The 12,912-nt window shown below is 43.6% G+C and overlaps 1 protein-coding gene across 1 annotated transcript in view; it reads left to right on the top strand.

The window, feature by feature from the left end:
• LOC134347305 (major histocompatibility complex class I-related gene protein-like) overlaps positions 1–12,912 on the top strand; it is a 120,494-nt gene that overhangs the window by 35,894 nt on the left and 71,688 nt on the right. The window lies entirely within an intron of this gene.

Raw genomic sequence — 12,912 nt, forward strand, 5'->3', positions numbered from 1 at the left:
GAAGGACACTGATTCGGAGGTGGACAACCGAAGAAAATCAATAATTTTGCTTCTCGCTATTTCAGGCACTTTTATTCTCTTATGGATGGTCATTTTCATATGTTACCTATATGTGCAATTTAGTGACACACAATTTCTAGAAGCAAGTTACAACGATCCTTTCACTATAGCGGAGCAAAGTGGGTATATGCTGAGGTGTTTGAGTTGTTGCACGAACACTTTTATATATGCAGTGTCCCAGAGGAAATTTAGAGAAGAATTAAAAGATTTGATTATGACTCCCTTCCGTCTTATTTCCAACATTATCAGAGAATATAAATAGCTTCTTAAAATAAAATACTGTCATCTAAAAGTGAGAGAATTTGTTGAAATAAATTCTGAACTTCGGAATTCTCAAATTGTACTGGTTAGACATTATTCATGATAGAAGTGAAGCCCCCTGTCTTAGTGCACTTTAATTGTAAATTAAACCTATTCTATTCTCTTGGCGTTTCCATCAGCTCTTTCTGCAGACCCTAGTAATCATCAACACAAGAGGATCCTTTAGCCAATTCACCTTTTACCGTTCTTGTAATTTGGTAGAAAACACCACAGCATGCAGGGAAACCCATGCAGTCACAGAAAGAAAGGAAGTGCTACACAGATCGCATCAGACGTCAGGATTGAAACGAGGTGGTTGAAAGATAAATAACCTAAAACATCTCCCGTTGTTCATGATGCACTCAAGCCATGTGGTCTCTATAAATGAAGTCAAATTTGTTTAAGGGATATTAATTAAATATTGAGCGAATCTGTCATTGTTCAAAGTTATAATTGGGGGAAAATGCAGGTAACCATTTGAATATTAGCTGAAATTAACATTCATTAACTTCATGCGTTTCCACTTAACGAACTGAAGGGTAATCTGCAGGTGAACTGAAATGACCCTACTTGGCTTCTGAATTGTATTTTTAATATTCTAAAATAATATTGCAAATGTTTTGTTACAATGTATTAGGCATCTATGATAACAATGTTTCTATGTGTTTCTTAATATACACGAGCATGGATCGCCATTCGCCCAAAATGTTTATGCACCACTTCACTTGCTTGTAATAATACATTTTGTAAAAGGCGAAGTATTAGATTTAGACTTTATATTGATTTAAGGTAAAGTGAAAGATTTGATTTACTTTTCGATCAAGCATTCAAGAAGTCTGATCCTTTTGAAAGTCTTTGACTGAAAAGTGATGAGGCTTGTCTAAACTAAACATCTTGGAGCAGAAGGGAGAGCATCCAGATGTTTTGGTACATATTGGTACCAATGGCATAGGAGGGAATAGTGAAGAGGTCCTGAAGAGAAATTTTAAAGAGCTAGGCAGAAAGCTGAGGAGCAGAACACCCGGGGTAATAATTTACTGATTGCTCCAGTGAGGGTAGTAGCAGGATGATTTATCAAATTAATGTGTGGTTGAGAATCTGGTGCACAGGACAGGGCTTCGTGTTCTTGCATCATTAGGTTGTAGCCTGGGGCAGCTATGACCTGCTCAAAAGTGACTGGTTGCACCTGAACCCAAAGGGAACCAGTATTCTCCCGCAGCACACATCAAAGTTGCTGGTGAACGCAGCAAGCCAGGCAGCATCTCTAGGAAGAGGTACAGTCGATGTTTCGGGCCGAGACCCTTCGTCAGGACTAGAAGGGTTGCGTTCACCAGCAACTTTGATGTGTGTTGCTTGAATTTCCAGCATCTGCAGAATTCCTCGTGTTTGCAGTATTCTCCCGAGCAGGTTTGTTAGAGCTGTTGAGGTGGGGGCGTTAAACTAATTTGGCAGGGGAGCGTGAACCGCAGTGAAGAGACTCTGAACAGGACAGATGGTAAAAAAGCAAAGATAGTGTGCAATTAGACTGTCAGTAGGGGCAGGTAGATGACAGGACATAATTGCAGCTAACAGGTTGAGTATCATATAACCATGTAACAATCACAGCACAGAAACAGGCCATCTCGGCCTTTCTAGTCCGTGCCGAACGCTTACTCTCGCCTAGTCCCATCTACCTGCACTCAGCCCATAACTCTCCATTCCCTTCCTGGCCATATACCAATCCAATTTTTGTACATTAGGGATGCAAAATCAAAAATTGTAGCAAATGCAACACTCAAAAAGTTAAATCTCAATGCACGGAGTATATGAAATAAGGTGGATCATCTTGTTGCACCATTACAGATTGTCGGGTATGATATTATGGCCATCAATGAATCGTGGCTGAACGATGATTGCAGTTGGAAAGCGAACGTCCAAGGCTACACGTTGTATCAAAGGGATAGGAAGGTAGATAACGGGGATGTTGTGTCTCTGCAGGTAAAAAATAGCATCAAATCATTAAAAAATGATGCAGCATAGAATCGGAAGATGTTGAATTGGATTGAGTTAAGAAACTGAAAGGGTAAAGGGACCCTGATGGCAGTTATATACAGGCATACAAACAGCAGCTGCGATATGGACCACACATTACAGCAGGAAATAGAAAAGGCGTGTTAAAAGGGCAATGTTATGAACGACATGGGAGACTGTAACATACAAGTCGATTGGAAAAATAAGGTTGGAAATCGATGACAAGACAGTGAGTTTGTTCAATACCTATGAGGTGTTTTTTTTTTCAGAGCAGTTTGTCGTTGAACCTGCCAGAGGCTAAGCTATTCTGGATTGAGTGTTGTGTAATGAATCGGAAATGATTAAGGAGCTTAAGGGAGAGAGCCCCGAGGAACCACTGATCAGAATATGATTGAGTTCAACTTGAGGCCCTAACCCGTCAGCCTAGGGGTGCCGCGGATAAAAGGTGGTACAAGCAGCAGTAATCAGATTGTTCAAAATATGAAGAAAGAACAGGAAATAGTTATTTAGATTGTCTGATCGATATCGGTCCCACCAAATCCTCTGTCCACCACCACCACCACCATCACCCCCCATCCCGCGGACATCTTCGTGAATGATAATAACTCCTGACACCATTGGAATAGCCAGTATTTCCATGACAGAGCCTATCTCCACACCAGCCTCTGTACAGGTGGAGATAGGTTTTCAACAGGCACCTTAATTATATCTTAAACAGCCCCGCTTCCCCTACCGGGTCGACGGACCATTTGAAAATTAGGACAATACTGATAGTACGGCTGAAATCTCCCCAAATTAGCGCCCCACGGATGCTACAATTAATCAACGGGCCAGAAAAGGTAAGAAGAAACACCGCCCATATTATACGTTGGCAACCAGTTGGCAATCCCTTATGCTTGGCAGTTCGAGAAAATGTATGACACATTGATAGGACAAGCCAACCTCTGTAAGCAATATTTGCAATATTTGATTACTACCAGCCGAGGAAAGAAGAAGCTGCACTGCACGGTACTTTGCAAACTGACCCGCTCCATGATCAAGCTGTACTCCCTTAACTGCATGATAAAGAAAAGCTGAAGGCAACACCATATGCGTATTTTGGTACTGAGAGATTGGAGGTCCTGGTGGACTTAGTGGAAATCAGGAAGAAAGATTCCGACTAGGGGACTCCTCAGTGCTCCATTTGACAGTGTCCGTAAAACCACCAGCAAAAGGTAAAGATATCGGGACGATGATAAAGCGATTGGTGAAAGAAACGAAGACTGTTTGTGTGATAACACTGCCCGTATTGGGACAAGAAGTGCGAATAGAATTATTTAATGAGAGGAAGTGGAAGATTATGCTAAAGTCCGAGATCTGGGAAACAACCTTCTAAAATCAACATCCACCAGTAACAGATCCTTTATTTCTCCCTGGAGCTTTAGCGCGGGTAGCAGCTAATTTACGGGCACAAAATTAATACCTGCTCCGGAGCATAAAGTTACTCTAAAAAAGAATGTGCCACAGCCCTGCATTAAACAGTAGTGTATAGCTACTGAAGCGGAAAAGGTATCGTTCCAGTAATGGACTCATTATTGCAGCAAGGGAGGCTGGTGAAGACACAAAGCCTGTGTAGCACCCCTACATTACGTATCTAAAAAGCAGGCCGAGACAATGAGTGGCGTTTTGTGCAGGACCTGAGAGTCATTCTAAATTAGTCCTGCCTATCGCTCAGCTTGTGCCTGACACCAACATTATACTTAGTTCTATGAACTTGCTGGGGCAGCCAAACTTCTCCATAAGTAGCAGCAGAGAAGGCTTGTGGAAGATCATGGAGAAGTTTGGCTGCCCCAGCAAGTTCATCACAATCGTCCGGCAGTTCCACGACGGTATGATGGTGAAAGTTCTGGATGACGGCGACGAGTCGGAGGCCTTCCCAGTGACAAATGGCGTCAAACAAGGCTGCGTTCTTGCCCCGACTCTGTTCAGTATGGTATTCTCTGCCATGCTGACAGATGCCTTCCGTAACTACGAAGAAGGAATCCACGTCAGGTACAGGACTGACGGCAGGTTGTTCAACCTTAGGCGCCTGCAGGCAGCTACAAAGGTGCAAGAGACTGTCATCAGAGACTTCTTGTTTGCTGATGACTGCGCACTCAACGCCAGCACAGAGCATGAGATGCAGCGTGAAATGGACTGCTTCTCACAAGCCTGCGACAGCTTCGGTCTCACTATCAGCACCAAAAAGACCGTAGTTATGTACCAGCCTGCCCCAGGAAAGCGATACCAGGAGCCGCGCATCATGGTGAAGGGCCAGAACCTCCAGGCAGTCGACAACTTCACCTACCTGGGCAGCATACTCTCTCGCGCAGTGAACATAGACGCTGAAGTCAACAACAGGATTGCCAAAGCCAGCGCTGCCTTTGGGAGACTCCGTGAGAACGTCTGGGAGCGGAGAGGACTCAGCCTTACCACCAAGCTGAAGGTCTACTGTGCAGTGGTCCTTACCACCCTCCTTTACGCCAGCGAGACCTGGACTGTCTACAGCGGACACGCCAAACAGCTCAACCACTTTCACCTGAGCTGTCTCCGCAGACTCCTCCACATCAGGTGGCAGGACAAAGTCCCCGACATGGAAATCCTGGAACGAGCAGGGCTCTGCAGCGTCTACACCCTCCTGCTGAAAGCCCAAGCCAGGTGGGCTTGACCTGTGGTCAGAATGCCAGACAGCCGATTGCCTAAGCAGCTGCTTTACGGAGAACTGTGTCAGGCAAGCGCTCAGTCGGGGGCAGAAGAAACGTTACAAAGACTGCCTCAAAGCGTCCCTCAAATGCCTGGGTGTCGACATCAACACGTGGGAGACGCTTGCCCTCGACCGTCCAGCTTGGCGCAGCAAGATCACCACAGGAGCCCGTGCTGCTGAAGTCAGGCGCATCATCGAGGCGCAACGAAAGCGTGCTGTGCGCAAGGCCCGAGCAGCATCCACTGCCACGACAGCACCCACCCACTTGTGTCCCACATGTGGGCGAGCCTTCAGGGCCCGGATTGGCCTCATCAGTCACCTCCGGACCCACAGACACCATTTGACTTTGAAGCCATGGTCATCTTCGACTACGAAGGACGAACAGCAGCAGCAACTTAGTTCTATACCTATGGAAGCTAGTAAGAAGCTAGTTATCGATCTGAGTTCAGCACTTCCCGCGTTCTGCTGCCGAAGCAGAGCCAGTATTTATTTGCATTTACTTATACCACAATCAGCTGTGGAGGCCAGGTCGTACGGTGTATTTAAATCAGAGCTTGATAGGTTTTTGATTGGACACCGCATCAAAAGTTATGGGGAGAAGGCGGGGAAGTGGGGTTGAGGAAAGGAAAGAAAAAGATCAGCCATAATTGAATAGCGCGGCAGATTCGATGGACCAAATGGCCTAATTCTGCTCCTATGTCTTAAAGCATTTGCTTCATAGCACAGGATTATTCAACATTTGATGTTAGCAATTTAGTCTCTTGACCTAATACTAGTTGGATTGCAGAGGTACACAGCAGTTATCAACGAAGGTAGAAAAGGTGAAAAAACCACATCATTGTCGTCACTACATACTTAAGGATGTTTGGTTACACGGGACAACAACGATTTTGTTCCTGAATACCTTTAGGTGTATCTTCTGAATTTTAGGTTACTGATCATGAAAATCACTATGAAATTTCCCTACCACGCACCATTTTTGAAATAAACTTATATTTATTATTTCAATTCATAATTCAAGCCAATTAAAATTCTCACAAAATGCTGGTGGAACGCAGAAGGCCAGACAGCATCTATAGGAAGAAGTACAGTCGACGTTTCGGGCCGAGACCCTTCGTCTGACACCAGTATTTTGTGTGTGTTACTTGAATTTCCAGCATCTGCAGATTTTCTCGCGTTTGCGCAATTAAAATATTGCCAACAACGTAAGCTGGAAACTTTCCTATCTTGTCCATCCATGCTTGGGCATGCTGAGGCTGCGCGGCTGTTGCATGGCAGGACAGGCCTTAGTAATAATTATTGGGTTCAGGACTGTAAGGATGGAAGTTTCTATCACCAGGCACAAAAATTTCTATGAAGGATTTTGATATTAGAGACACATGCTCCCCAGAGTAACTGATGGCAAGATTAAGGAAAGCATGTTTGTTGGTCCACAAATCAAACAGGTCGTCAATGACAGTCAATTTGAAGATATTGTAGTGGGGTTGAAGAAAATCACATGGAAGGTATTCAATAGAAAATAGGTGCAGGAGTAGGCCATTCGGCCCTTCGAGCCGGCAACGCCATTCACTGTGATCATGGCTGATCATCCACAATCAGTACCCCGTTCCTGCCTTCTCCCCATATCCCTTGACTACGCTACCATTAAGAACTCTATCTAACTCTTTCTTGAAGCATCCAGAGAATTAGCCTCCACTGCGTTCTGAGGCAGAGCATTTCACAGATCCACAACTTTGTGGGTGAAAAATCTTTTTCTCAGCTCCGTTCCTAGTGGCCTACCCATTATTCTCAAATTGTGGCCTCTGCCTCTGGACTCCCCCAAAATCGGGAACATGTTTCCTGCCTCTAGCGTGTCCAATCCCTTAATAATCTTATACTTTTGAATCAGATCCCCTCTCATCCTTCTAAATTTCAGTGTATACAACCCCAGTCGCTCCAATCTTTCAACATATGAGAGTCCCGCCATCCCCAGAATTAACTCGTGAACCTACGCTGCACTCCCACAATAGCAAGAATGTCCTTCCTCAAATTTGGAGACCAAAACTCTACACAATCCTCCAGGTGTGGTCTCACCAGGGCCCTGTGCAACTGCAGAAGGACCTCTTTGCTCCTATACTCAACTCCCCTTGTTATGAAGACCAACATGCCATTAGTTTTCTTCACTGCCTGCTGTACCTGCATGCTTACTTTCAGTGACTGATGAACAAGGACACCAAAATCTCGTTGTACTTCCCCTTTTCCTAACTTGACACCATTCATGTAGCAATCTGCTTTCCTGTTCTTGGACCAAAGTGGATAACTTCACATTTATCCACATTAAACTGCATCTCCCATATATCTGCCCACTAGCCCTACCTGTCCAAGTCATCCTGCATTTTCTCAACATCCTCCGCACATTTTACACTGCCACCCAGCTTTGTGTCATCTGCAAATTTGCTAATCTTACTTTTAATCCCTTCATCTAAATCATTAATATATATTATAAATAGCTGAGATCCCAGCACCGAGTCTTGCGGTACCCCACTAGTCACCGCCTGCCATTCTGAAAGGGACCCGTTAATCCCTACTCTTTGTTTTCTGTCTGCCAACCAATTTTCTATCCATGTCAGTACCCTACCCCAAATACCATGTGCTCTAATTTTGCCCACTGATCTCCTATGTGGGACCTTATCAAAGGCTTTCTGGAAGTCCAGGTACACTACATCCACTGGCTCTTCCTCGTCCATTTTCATAGTTACATCCTCAAAAAATTCCAGAATATTAGTCAAGCATGATTTCCCCTTTGTAAATCCATGTTGATTCGGACCGATCCTGTTACTGCTATCCAAATATGCCGCCATTTCATCCTTTATAATTGACTCCAGTATCTTCCCCACCACTGATGTCAGACTAACTGGACTATAACTTCATTTTTTCTCTCTCCCTCCTTTCTTATAAAGTGGGATAACATTAGCTACCCTCCAGTCCTCAGGAACTGATCCTGAATCTATAGAACATTGGAAAATAATTACGAATGCGTCCACGATTTCTAGAGCCACCTCCTTAAGTACTCTGGGGTGCAGACCATCAGGCCCTGGGAATTTATCAGCCTTTAGTCCCATCAGTCTATCTAACACCATTTTCTGCCTAATGTGAATCTCCTTCGTTACCCTAGGTCCTCTGGGCACCATTCCATCTGGGAGACTGTTTGTGTCTTACCTAGTGAAGACAGATCCAAAATACCTGTCCAACTTGTCTGCCATTTCCTTGTTCCCCATAATAAATTCACCCGTTTCTGTCTTCAAGGGCCCAACTTTGGTCTTAACTATTTTTTCCCTCTTCACAAACATAAAGAAGCTTTTACTATCTTCCTTTATAATCTTGGTTAGCTTGTCTTTGTATCTTACCTTTTCTCTCCTTATTACCTTTTTAGTTGTTGCTCTTTAAAAGTTTCCCAGTCCTCTGGCTTCCTGTTCATCTTTGCTATGTTATACTTCTCTTTTATTTTTATACTATCCTTGACTTCTCTTGTCAGCCACGGTAGCCCCTTACTCCCCTTAGAATCTTTCTTCCTCTTTGGAAAGAACTGATCCTGCATCTTCTGTACTATTCCCAGAAATACCTGCCATTGTTTTCCACTGTCATCCCTGCTAGGGTATCTTTACAGTCAACTTTGGCCAGCTCCTCCCTCATGGCTCCATAGTTCCCTTTGTTCAACTGCAATACTGACACTTCCAATTTTCCCTTCTCCCTCTCAAATTGTAGTTTAAAACTTAGCATATTATGGTCACGAACTCCTAATTGCTCCTTTACCTCGAGTTCCCTTATCAAATCCGGTTCGTTACACAAAACTGAATCCAGAATTGCCTTCTCCCTGGTTGGTTCCCCTATAAGCTGCTCTAAGAATCCATCTCGGAGGCAGTCCACAAACTCCCTTTCTCGGGGTCCAGTACCAACCTGATTTTCCCAGTCTAGGTGCATGTTAAAATCCCCCATAACAACCGTAGTATTGCCTTTGCGACATGCCAATTTCAACTCTTGATTCAACTTGCACCCTATATCCAGGCTACTGTTTGGGGGCCTGTAGATAACTCCCATTAGGGTCTTTTTGCCCTTACAATTTCTCAGTTCTATCCATGCCGACTCTACATTATATGTCGCCCCTCGCAAGGGACTGAATTTTATTCCTCACCAACAGAGCCACCCCACCCCCTCTGCCCACTTGTCTGTCCTTTAGATTGGAAGTATACCCTTGAATATTTATTTCCCAGCCCTGGTCCTCTTGCAGCCATGTCTCTGTTATTCCTAAAACATCATGCCAATTTCCAACTGAGCCTCAAGCTCATCCACTTTATTTCTTATACTTCGTGCATTCATATATAATACTCTTAATCCATTACTCCCCTCACCTTTCACATCGATTCCTATTGCAGGTGGCCACACTCTCTGATCCCTTGCTGAGCTTTCTGCCCCGTTAATTCTGTTGTCTTTCTTAACTTTCCTTTTTCCCTCTTTCCCTTTAACTCCATCCTTATATTTCCTCTCCTCCCCCCTCCCACCACTACTTAGTTTAAACACCCTGTGTAGCAGTGGCAAACCTGCCTGCCAGAATGCTGGTCCCCCGCCTGTTAAGGTGCAACCGTCCCTTTTGCACAATTCATCCTTGCCCCAGAAGAGATCCCAGTGGTCTAAGAATCTAAATCCCTGCTTCCCGCACCAGCTCTTCAGGCACACATTCAGATCCCCTATCTCTTGTTCCTGCCCTCACCAGCACGAGGAACTGGAAGCAAACCGGAGATAACCACCTTGGAAGTCCTGCTTTTCAGCCTTCTTCCGAGTTCTCTGAGGTCACGCTGTAGAATGTCTTTCCTCTTCTTCACCACGTCATTTGTGCCGACATGCAACACCACTTCTGGCTGCTCACCTGCACCCTTGAGGATGCCCTACAATCGGTCCGTGACGTCCTTGATCCTGGCACCAGGGAGGCAACACACCATCCCTAAATCCCGCCTGTTGCCGCAGAAACCTCTTTCTGTACCTCTCACTATGAAGTCCCCTACTATCACGGCTCTGCCTGACGTCTGTCTCCTCGGCTTTGCTTCAGCGCCAATTTTTGACTCACAGACCTGTCTGCGTCTCAGACAGGCAGTGCCTTCTATCCCGACAGCTTCCAAGAGGATGAACCTGTTTTCAAGGAAGTTGTTGAATTTTTCTCGGCAGCTATAGAGCACCAAACATGCAGTTTGTTGAAAACATGCTTCAACCATATAAAACCATGAAATGCAACATGTCACTAAAGATTCATTTTCTGCATTCCCATTTAGACTCCTTCCCTGCAAATCCTTGGTGCTGTTAGTGACGAGCATGGTGAAAGGTTTCACCAGGACATTGCGGTCATGGAGAAAAGATACCAGGGTAAATGGCGAATTATTGTTGGACATTTAGCGAGAAGACTCAGACACTGAGTAGAAATGAAAATCATTAACAAAATATTTTTAACTTAGTTGAACTATTGCAAAGCATCGGCACTATTATGCAATTAAACATCTTATATCCAATAAAAGTTAATTTGTTGTTTCTCCAAATTCTTAAGTGATACAAGTAGTCTGAAATTATATTTGTGTTCATCTTCAAGCAATCTATCATAAACACAAAAAATTCTGAGGAAGCAACTTTTTTTTTAAAAAAAGTGTTGTCCAGTGTTATTTGCCCCATTACGACAGATAGAAGGACGGTGTCCGAACTACTTATGCAAAATTTGTTTGTTTGGTCTATAAATAACACAGAAGCACTGACCCTCATAGGTGATCCCAGAACAGACTATTTGTGTTTACCGTAGCGGGAAATTACCTCGTTTGTCGTCTGTTAATGGCAAAATCATCAAGCACTAACGGATATCGTGGAATCAAGGAAAACGTGCATTAAAACAACAATTATATATTATTTTTAAGTAGAGGCCACGCTTCAAGGAAGTAATAGTTTAGAAATTTAGAACAGCGATCCCCCCCCCCACCCCCGCGTTATTCATCTACATCCAAAGTACTTAAATTTATTTTGCAATTGGTCAGTTGGTAATTATCCTCACATAGCCCTTGAAAGAGTGCTGACTGGGATGCAGGTATCCACGCCAACATCGTGGTGTGGAAATCCAGAGTTGCTGTCAGTTTCTCGGAGCAATGACTGCAAGTTTCTCTTACAGTGCTACTGGATATATCCGGGCCAGATGGTAGTTTGTGATTCTACCTTAACTGCCTCAATAACCTAGACCAGTCATTTCTGTCGAAATGGATTTCTTTGTTGAAAGCAGCTGGACATTCTACTACATCTCGCAATTTTTGGATCATAGAAAATATCTGTTATTTCTTTTTTTCTTGGAGTATTGTCTTCTGTCACGAAGATTGTTGTACGTATTAATAACCCCGGATGCAGTTCTGTAGTCCATAAGCAAAGTATCTTCGTGATCTCTGATCACACACTTTTCTCTGCCCGCAGAGTAGTGTTGATTATCTTTGGGATATCCACGTTAGCTTTCTCTAATATTCTTGTTTTATCCCTCTTATTTAGTTACTTTTACTCCCTTATGAACTTACAGGAACCCCGATGGTTCTTATTTGTGCCTCTTGCATGTGTTGAGTTTGCTCTTATAATGTTCTGGATCCGGAGTTTTCTAGCTGTACATGAAATATCTTCCTTTATATTTCTTTCCAATGAGGTTCAAAATTACTGAGACCAGATCTGTTTCTGTTCCTTCTCCAATGGGTTGATATTACAAGGAAGTCGTCGATACTCGTTGCCGTAGCTATTTAGTGAAGTCCTTCTGCAACGTTCAAAAGTAAATTAACTTCAAGTGTTATCTGTAGCGAGATAATAGAGATAACAACATTAATTTCTATTGAATAGCTTTTAGCATGTTTTGTAAAAATAAAAATAAAACAAATTTCCATTATAGAAAGGGGAAGTGTGGAAAAAAGCAAAGTCAATTTATTGGAATGAATGAAGAACGGTAGAACGATTGTCTGTCGAAAAGGGGTGGTAAAGGTAGCGGATATATAGAAAGGAATGATGCCTCTCGAGAAGATGAAAGATAAAACTCTCTCATGACGCAAATAGAACGTTCTACATATAATACTATAGTACTGTGGCGACATTTATACCTACTGTAAGATCAATTTAACCCGATCCTCCACATTCCCTCTATTTTCTATCATCTACGTTCGTAGAAGAACAAAGAGTCCCTTAAATGCCCCGAATGTATCTGTTTGCACCAACAGTTGGTGCGGTTGTAACAAAACCCAATTTCCCTCGGGATCATTAAAGTATATCTATCTATCTATACATACATGGCTGTGCGTTCTATGCAGCCATCAGTCTGTGAAGAAAAATACCTCCTCTACTCACTGATATATTCCTCAACAGTTTCTCCTTCGGCTTCTCGCACTTTCTCCAGGCTGAGGAGAAGAAATGGGTACCCGCATGAATACCAGCTACGCCTGCCTTTTCATTGGCTACACAGAACAGCCCATGTTCCAGGCCTTCCATGGTCTGGTAATGCTCCCCAACACTTTCCGCGCTGCACTAACGACTGCATTGGTACTGCATTAGCATGCATACTGAGCTCGTCAATTTCAACAATTTTGCCTGCAACTTTCACCTTACCCTTGAATCCATATGATGCATTTCTGACACTTCTGACCCCTTCTCGGACTCGCTTCATTCATCTCTGTAGACAAACTATCTACCGATATCTGCGGCTATCTGAATTATACCTCTCTTCACCCTGTATAATGTAAAAACGCTCTTTCCTCAGTTCCTTTGTCTGTGCCACGACCGTTGACAGGAGG

This window comes from Mobula hypostoma, chromosome 5 (genome assembly GCF_963921235.1).
Source record: "Mobula hypostoma chromosome 5, sMobHyp1.1, whole genome shotgun sequence".
In the NCBI taxonomy this organism is placed as follows: Eukaryota; Metazoa; Chordata; class Chondrichthyes; order Myliobatiformes; family Myliobatidae; genus Mobula; species Mobula hypostoma.